Here is a 9,581-nt window from a genome sequence, read left to right on the forward strand (position 1 = left end):
AATGTCTTATTGTGGCCATGTGGTCACTGCACTTCATCCATACGTGGGCTCAGGCTGGTGCTTGGACACAGCACAACAACAGAAGCAGTGGAATTTCTCCTGAAATACTCAAAAATTGCTCTGTGGCTGAATCCAGCACTGGGAGTCCTGGCAAAGCCTCTTGGACATTGGAGGGGCTCATCCATGGAGGTGCCAGCCAGACCGGGGTTTGCAGAGACTGAACTCTGGCTCTGTGAGGTGGAGGGAGCAAGGAGAGGTGGGTGCTGAGTGGTGCCGTGCCAGGGCTGTGCCGCAGCCCTGAGTTCAGCCAGGCCACGGTGCACAACTCCTGCAAAGGAAGACCGTGGGAAGTGGGAGGCTGTGGGAAGCCTGTGCTAGGCTCAGGCCAGAGGAATTACTCAAAAGCTTAGGGGTAAACAGGTGCTTAAATTCTTTGCTGGCCCGGGGCCGAGTGTGTACAGCCTGATGTAAGGCATCGTTCCTCCATGCGTGCAGCTCCGTGTCCCTGCTGGCACAGGAACACCCTGAGGACACGTGGGCTTGTGCTGCTGCCCCACTAACACCAGTTAGAGAACCTTAAATGGACCACCCTGCTCTGTCCCCACCACGGGGCTGTTTGGGGTTTTTTCCCTTCCCATAGAAGTGGACAGCAGGAGCAAAGCGTTGGGAGGAGTGGGGCAGGTGGGAAGAAGACATCCGAGACTGGAGAAATCCCCACCAAAATTGCCTTTGGATGTGGCAGAGCAGTTCAGCTGGGATTAGCCAAAATGGTGAGGTGCTCAGAGAGGATCTTACACATGCTGATATAGCATCGAGGAAATATTTCCTCTGACACACTGGCAGTGCCTTCTGAGAAACTACTCTATTTCCAGCTCTTTATGGCATTTAACAGCAATGAGCTGTGTCTTCTGTATTAATAAATTATGATGTCACTTTGTTTTATGGATTAAGCAATATCCTCTTTGGTTATTTATAATACCAAACGGATGAAAGAAAACTAGAAACAAAGTGATTTCAGATGCTTTCTGCACACATAACTCTCGTGCTACATCCATAGAGCAAGATTAAGATACATTGTTCAAAAAAGGAAGAGGAAAATAAACAAGAGGTGAAAAAAAAATGAAAAAACCTCTTCTCTCCTCTAGTCATGCTGCTTAGAGTACTGTGTTTTCACAGTTTCCCACCAAGATGTTTTGTCACTATCATTCACTTTTTAAAATATCCTTACAATAACTTGCACTCCCTGGTGTATCTTGCCTCTCAAAGCCACACATAATTATATTTAACCACAGCTTTGAGAAGGACGGGGTGTTCAAGGATCATCACCAAGGTCAGACCAGGAAGAAGTGGCATCACGTTTTACTGATGCCCAGTTAAACATCTACCCTAAAAATTCTTAGAGTGAAATGAAGTTAAATTTTCTTTTCCTTTATGCCCATCCATTTGCCTGGTTCTATCCCACAGATATTTACTGTGGTTTTTCCCCCAGGAAAATCCCTGGGTTAGCACCTGGATTTGTGCTGGCAGCTAGATTTATGGTTGCTGTCTTCTCAAAGGGGCCAAAATCCAACTGCTTTATTCATACTGGTTTCAGTGGGAGCAATCGCCTGAGGAGGATGAACAGGATTCAACCCAAGGTCAATAAAATTAACAAGCACTTACCTTACAGCCAAAACCAGCCCTTGCTTATCTCTTGGCCAGAGAATCTCTGGTAAAACAGGTGCCTAAATATATTTTCTGTACAGCAGCTAACTAGAAAAATGAGGCCATGCTCAAGGGCAGCAGGCTGAATATCTCCTACAGGGTATAGGTGGGATGTCCACTTGGGTCCCAGATCCCTGCAGCCCCTTTGAAAATTCCAGCTGGTGCCCAGAGTCCCTAGGGCAGGAGAAGTCTAGGCCAGCTCAGGGGACATCTTCTGTGCAGTGATAGAAAGGTTTGGGTATGAAACCATGAAATGTGGTCAACGTAGAGCAGAGTTGCCTTCTCCCAGCTGTTGGGTCTGGAGTAGCTATGCCACTCAGTTTTTCCAGGAAAAACAAAGACATTAGTTGCCATCTGCCCGGGTCATGCTGAGACAGGGAGCCTCTCCTCGGCTCCTTGCACATTTAAAAGCATATCCATCTTAGAATCCCACCATTTCTAATCTCTGCAGCAATGCATGGTTATTTAGAGAGAAAAATTAGGGGTCAAACACATTGAAAAAATTCTGGGCAGGGATGTTGCTGATTTTAAATGATTGAACAGTGTGTACCAGAGGTTCTTTTGCTGTGACTAGCCTTCCCTGCAAAGCCAAACACAGAGATCTTACACGCTGGGAAGTTTAATGGGGACGGAGAAAAGAGACGGATGCAGGATTGATCTTCCATACTTATTATCTGAACCAGATTGTGTTTGCTGATTCCACTTGGCATTAACAATTGAGTGTAAAACAGCTGTGAAGGAACTCATAGCAATGACAAATTAAAAGAATTACATTTTTGGAAATTGAAAGATTAAACGAGGACGCTGAAATAACACTAAATTTTCTCAAGTAATACATCTTCCGGATGTCACTTGGATTTTCCCAGCAACACAAGAATAATTATTACCCTTTTATGCCCAAAGGCCCTGATTAAGTATGTTCTTAAATTAAGCACATGCTTGAATACCCTTCCTGGATGAGGATGTTTTTTGATTTGAGCCCAGCTAGCATCTCTCATGTGGCACGCAGTTGTAATTTCATGTCCTTTACACAACATGAGTCATGTTGCACAGCTTTTCCATGGCCAGACACCGTTCTCTGTAAAACATTGCCTGCTCTTGTTCCTCCCCTTGCCAGAAAGCAGCGCAGCCCGGGTGACGGTGACAACAAGTCAAAGAGCACACACAACACCAGGCGTGGAAAAGGCGAGGTCTGGGCTGCAGCTTTGTGGTGACACAGACTTTCCTACTGCTTCTCCTAGGGCTGGGGACACACAGTGCTCCATGGGACTCCAGATTTTTTCCCTGCTGCCATTTTTGCCCTGGAAATAGAGCGGGCTTGGGGTGGTTGGGCTGCCAGAGATGTACAGGCGCTCACTCCCACATAACCGCGTTTACACAGATATTTCTCCCAGGCATCAGCATCCCGTCCAAGTGCCAGCGGCAGGGTTGCAGCACACAAATCCAGAGCAGCAGAATTAGCAAGGAACAAAGGCTTGAAGAGGCTCTCCTCATTGTCCCAAGGATTGTGGGACATTTGGCTCCCTTTGCCCAAGGAGCAACTCCACAAAAAACCGCTGACCCAGGGGCCCCCTCGGAGATGCCACCCCCAGAGCAAGAGCTGGAGTTAGGAGGGAGCCATATGTGCCACACCAACCAAAGGATCACCACTCTCCAAGCCAGTCTGGGCTAAGGAGAAGCTGAGACCCTGCCTCACCCTTGCTTCTTGTTCCCCTGATCCCCTCACCCCACAGCAAGCCATGGACTGCAGAGCTGGGCCAAGCACTGCCAAGTAGCCAAAGCTCAGCACAAAGACTGGGCCAGACTTGGGGGGGGGGTGTGTCCCCATTAAAGCAAATGATGAAAGGTTATCCTTGAAAAAAGGTTTAAAGTCAAGCTGTGATTTCCTAAACCTCGTGCCCATTGACAACAGATAATGACAATGTGTAGCTCTTGAAAGCACATTTGCATAAAACACAAGGCCAATTAGAAACGGGTCCAACACATACAATCCAGGCTGGCTTCTGCCACAGCCACTTTTAAAGTTCAGGTCATCTGGAGGTGAGGCTTGTTTTTGACAGGCTCTTCTGAGGCCAGTTCACGTTGCTTTGTGCGTCCAGAGGCTCTGCTGTGAGTGTTGTGTTGTGCCAGGTGACCTCCAGAGGAGCCATCCACCCCATAGTATTCTTTGCATGCACTCCATGTGCCCTTTTGGCATCACTAGGAGTAAGACCAAGGTACAGAGCATTTAAGTTTAGGTGGTTGGGGTGACAGATATGGAAAGAGCTACAACAGGAGTTGTTTTATGTCGGGGTACTCCACCCTTGGAGGCTGCTTATTTAATAATGCACCTTACTCCCTCCATCGCCTCTGACCATGAAGTAAATTTGTGCATATAAAAGAAATCAGTTTGGGAAGAAATTGTTCCTTGCAGTCTCCAAAATGATTGTGCTACACCAGTTTAAATTCCTAAACCTTTGCTTTTGCTTAAGTTCCCTCAGATGCCTCGTGCCTGCAGCTCCTCACCTCTGGCTGTGGTTCCCTGAATCCAGACAGTGGCCCAGGCATTTGTGGGTGTCTCCTGTATAAAACTTAACAGTGCTTAAGCTGTCCAAAATGATCTGACTGTTTCTGCCTCGTCTTCTACTCTTATGGCAGATTCTTTGGGGTGGAAGGCATATTTTATCACATTTCTGCATGAGGGCTGGAGATCATCCTTACGGGCTACAACTGACAGTCCCTCAAAATTGGGCTGGGGAAGGAAGAGGTGACAAGCTGTGATACTACACAAAAGCAAAGCTAAGTGCTGCAGCTTGCTCTACACATCACCACACTCTGGTGAGTATTTTATACCAGCCCAGAGACCTTTGCATCTCCCTGAGCAGGGTTAAGGAGTATGAAAAACAGGGATGACCAGTTTACAGACTCTGTGCCCTTTCCAAAGCTGGTCCTCTCTCTCTTCCATGCGTATTTGAAGAGGTTATCATCCATCAAAATACGTTAATGAGATATTACGGCTGTTAGATCTTCTCACCAGGTGTTAATTACTACCTGGTTAAACAGAGGCAGATCCTCTCAGCCATGCTCTTGCTGAGGACAACAATTAAGTCTGTTCTGTGTTTGTGCTCACAGGAATGCATTCACACACCCCCACGCACATGCAGGGCTCAGGATGCTGCCTTAAGCCATATACAGAAGTTCCAGGAAATCTGCCTGTGGCTTTACACCAGGACACAGGCACTGTGGGCTGCAGAGGGTAAGGGTAAGGGTAAGGGCTCCTGCTCTCACTTCTCATTAATGAGAGGGATAAAACAAAGGAGCTTCATAGCAGTGGGTGCCAAATATGCTCAGCGTGTCCCATGCAAGTGGATGCTTTGTAATGAAATTAGAAAGGCCTTATTTTCAAGAGGCACATGAAAAAAACCTGCTTCTGAGCTGGTGTAATGCTACCAGAAGCTCTAATAAGGTGTTCTCTCCAAAGATCCAGGACAAACTTTGTGGAGCATATTCACACGTATCTCATTTCTTGCACTTTCTGGCATGTACAGACACTCAGGGCTCTGTTTCTGCAGCTGGCTCAAGGTCTCACGCTGGCACTCAGGCAGTCTCGCTGTGTGTTACTCACTGCTCCAGCAGTGCCTCAAGGCCTGATGTACTCACACACACTGCAGTTGCCTGGAATACACTTTTGGGTCCTCTGGAAGGCACCAGTTGGAATTTTCTGAGGAGAAGTCAGTCTTTCGAAAGTAAGTGGTTGTTACTTTGCTCCAACCAGGGTCCACCATAAGTGGTGGCTTTTCTCAGAGTCATCTTGGGAGCCCTGAAGCGCCTGAGTGCTGGAGCTGATTTCTTCAGCCCAACTGAAGTTGGTTGCTGATCTTGGTATGGCCAAGATCTGCCTTTACCTCTTGGCTGGTTCAAAGGCAGACCCCATCATCTTCCCTGGAGACAGGACACTGGAGGATACTGGAGTTCATCTTCTCCTGTCTCCTCCTGAGCTTGTCTTAGCAGCTATAGGGCCCAGTAGATGCTGGGCCATAATCTTCTGCCTCACAAAGAGGTGGTTACTCCCAGAAATCAGAATCCCTTTGCTTCCTGCATTGCTTCATTGATGTAAATCATCTCCACAAATGACCAAAGCTGCCTGGTCTTCATCTGAGGTGAAAAAGAGGCCTGGGGTCTGGGTTAGAGCTGTGGACAGATCTGGGACTCTTGACCTCTGCCTACCTCTCCCCTGGAACAGCCCCCTGGCCCTGGAGGTCTCTGCCCTCCACCTGGGCTCAGTTTCCCTCTGAGCAGCAATACCAACATGGCTTCATGTTGTAATGTAAGAGGGTTCTTGAGGACACAGAGCTCTCTGTGCTGCCAGAATTACTGCATGTGCTCCTCCAGATGTTGAAGAATACTCCCTCCCATCCTAAGTTACCCTGGGTATTATATTTCCCTGGCTTGACATTGTTATGAAATGTCAGAGCTTCACAACTTGTCTGATTCTCTTTTGCAATGTCCTCAGGGGAACACAACCACTTCCAAAGCATTGGTTGGGTCGGGCAAGCCCTACGGACTTGCACCATCTTTCCCTCTGTAAGAACCTGAACCATCTCCGCAAGATAGGTGAGGCATAGTGGGGTAAGAGGTGAAAGCAAGATGAGCTGAAAGCAGATCTGGAAGGTAGTTGGTGAATTTGTCTGAGGGCTGCCTGGAGAATGCTTTTTGTCCATATTTTTCTGTCACACAAAAGAGGGAGGAGTGCGTGGTGAGATTTCCTGATGACACAGACATGCGAGTGCTTGTCAATACAGAGAGGCCCCAGCCTATCAAACAGGAAGAACTGTGTGACCTCGAGGGTGGGAACAATGGGAATAGGACAAAATTCAATTGTGCCAAATGTAAGGTTTGGCACGAAAGGCTGAAGGGCCAGAGTTTCGCTGGGAAAATAAAAAGTCTCTGGCGCCTTGGCCGGTCACAGGATTGCCTTGAAATGGCAGCATAGCACGGCCATATAAAAAGGTAAATATGAGAGAGGATGAATTGAGTATTTCCCACAGGGGACTGAACAGTATTGGTGATGGAGAAGAAGTACTGGTGGGCCCTGTGAGGAGGCTGCACTCAGCTTTATTCATCGCTATTAGAGGAAGATGAACTGCAACAGGACCAAGTGTAACTAAGGGTGCTCGGTGGGGGCCGCAGACCCTACATAACAATAGGAAGCTGAAAAGGATTGCCTGGTTCAGCCCAGCAACATTAGAGGTTAGAAAGGACACGATTGATCTATAAATATCCTGTGTTAAACTTAAAACAATGTTGGCACGAGGACAAATGGATACAAATGGCCATGAGTGCATTTAGCCTGGGAACCAGAGGCAGGTTTCTGGCCACTGGAGCAGTGAGGCAGAGGAACAGCATGGAACAGCTTGTTGTAAGGCGCTGCAGCATCAATTTTTGAATTGTATCATTTGACATGGGGCTTGAGATGATTGAGTGATGCAGGAAGTGCCTTGCCTTCCAAATCCCCATTATGAGTATGCTTTTGAAGCCTTCTCGCTCGTATGGGTGCCCTAACTTGGCCACAGGAGAAAGCAAGGCTGTCAGTCCCCTGACTAGCTGTGTTAGGGCTTGGCATAATCGATCTCCTAATTTGTTAGTGGCAATTATTTTGATTTCACACTGGAGGCTTACATCAGTAACCAGTTTGGGTTTCTTTTCCTTTTTTTTTTTTTTTTTTTTGTGTAGTTAATACTTTGTACTTATATACCATCTTTCATCTTTCAAAGTGCTTTACATACATTAATTATTTAATTCTCCCCGTACCCCCTTTGATCTAGGCAAGTATTATGATGCTCAGTTTACAAGTGGGGAAAGCAAACACAGAACAAATCCTTGCTGCCAGGCTCATCCCACTGAGATTGATGCAGCTTTGTGGCTCGAAAAGGCAAGGAAAGGTTCCATGATGTGCACAGGGTTCACAAGCAATCCAGTGGTAGAGCAGGGTGATAACTCTCCTGGATACCCTCTTGTTCCAAAGGGGGAGAAGAGAGAGGGGCTGCCAGAGAGGGCTGCATGCAGGGCCAGTCATAGGATGCTCCATGGATGATAAAGGACAAGAAAATGATGTGTCCTGTGCTCCAGAGAAAGACCCAGAACTCAGTTTCATCAGAGCATGCAGAACAAATCCATGACAGTGGCTAGGTGACTAAGACCCAAGGAACAGGAATAAACGCACATAGTTAGCAGTAGCAAATGAATAAGAGCTGACATTGATCTGTGTAGACATGCGTTCAGTGGAAGGATGTGAGTCTTCCCTCTCAGTTCAAAAAAACCACCATCTGATGTATTTTTGATTGTTCTTGTGTTGAATGTTTATGTCGTTTTTCAGAGTGACTGTCAGAGGCTGGTTTGGAGATTTCACTGCTAAATAATGGAGCCATTTTTCTTGCAAATTCACAGAGTGGTGCTGCTTGTGTGTTTGGGTTGCTGTGACGATGTCAGGACGCTGCAAATGCACTCTGCCTTGCTCCAAAGAGAAGTCTCACATCCCCCCTCTCTTTTTCACCCTTTTAAAAGGACATTTTCTGTCTTACAGGGGCAAGCAGTGCAGTTTGTGAGGCAGAACAGGAACCTGGGAACAACACACTTGAGGTCCAGTGCTCATTCTGATGCTGGGTTGGTGTCTGACATTGCTGCATCTCAGTGGCCAGTGCCCAGAGTGGGAGTTAAAACACCAGGGTACTGATTTTGACAGGTACTGACTCGTTTTGAGGCCAAGAGAATGTCATTTAGCACTAATAACTCACCGTCCAGCCTTATGGGACAAGGAAACGTGGCCCTGTGCAGCCTCCTCCTGACACAGCAACCACAGCTTGTGACCAGAGCAGCTCCTGTGCCCCTCTGGGTCAGTCAGCACTATAACATAATGTCCTTTTGTGGGGAAAAAACAGGGAAAGGACCTGAATTTAGTCACATTTTTCCTGCAGCAAAACTTCTTCCTGTTCCTGCTAGCGTGAATTCCTTGAGAAGTAAAAATGGCCAAGGATTTTTAATTTCATGGCCATTTTGATATGCTAAATGGTGCCAAGAGAGTCAGTGGAAAATTAACAGAGTTCAAATCCCCATGGAACATGGAAAATGTAGTTAAAATAGTGCTGCTAAAGATTTTGTAATTAGCAAAAATTATTTTAAAGTGTAGCATTTTTAATTAGCTGCCAATGCCACTCACTCCTCATCAGTATTACCCACAAAATTGGCTACACCTAAGACAGTTAAGCTCCTCACCTGCACAAATCCCTCAGGAAACCACAGGTTGTAACTGAGACCCACGGAGCTGTGCACTAACTGAAAGGGAAACTGTGATCATGGAACAATGCTGAAAGCACAGTCTTCTAACAAGCACAGTAGAGTCAAAGATGCAGTTACAATTGTCTTGTTAGGTCACTCCATCCTGCCAGAGATCCTCTGTGTTTCTTACTAACAATTTCCTATTACTCATTCCTTAGGACCTGTGTTAAAGCAGGGTTCTCCTCTACCCCATTCTAGCTCATCCCAGCTCATTGCACCCACGAGCTTCCTCAATATTTGGTAATGATCCTTAATTCCAGAGAATCTTGTTCTGCAGTTATGGACTCATTCTTCTCTTCGGGCCCTTTCTCTTTGTTTGGGAAGTCCCACAGTGTGAGAAGAGCAAAGCAGCACACCTCAGTCCCCAGCCTGGCAAGGTGTGCAGGGCAGTGGTTGTGTGAGAGTAGACAGAGGCTGCCCAGATGATGAGAGAAAGGCTCTCTTGAGGACTCTCAGTGTAGCAGGTCCACAGGGTGCTCAGGTGTTTATCTCCAGGTAATGCCAGTGGGATGTGCCTCCCTAAATGTGCCTGGTGAGATGGGTTGAGGCCTGTCTGAGGTCAT

The sequence above is a fragment of the Corvus hawaiiensis genome, chromosome 4, assembly GCF_020740725.1.
Source record: "Corvus hawaiiensis isolate bCorHaw1 chromosome 4, bCorHaw1.pri.cur, whole genome shotgun sequence".
Classification (NCBI taxonomy): Eukaryota; Metazoa; Chordata; class Aves; order Passeriformes; family Corvidae; genus Corvus; species Corvus hawaiiensis.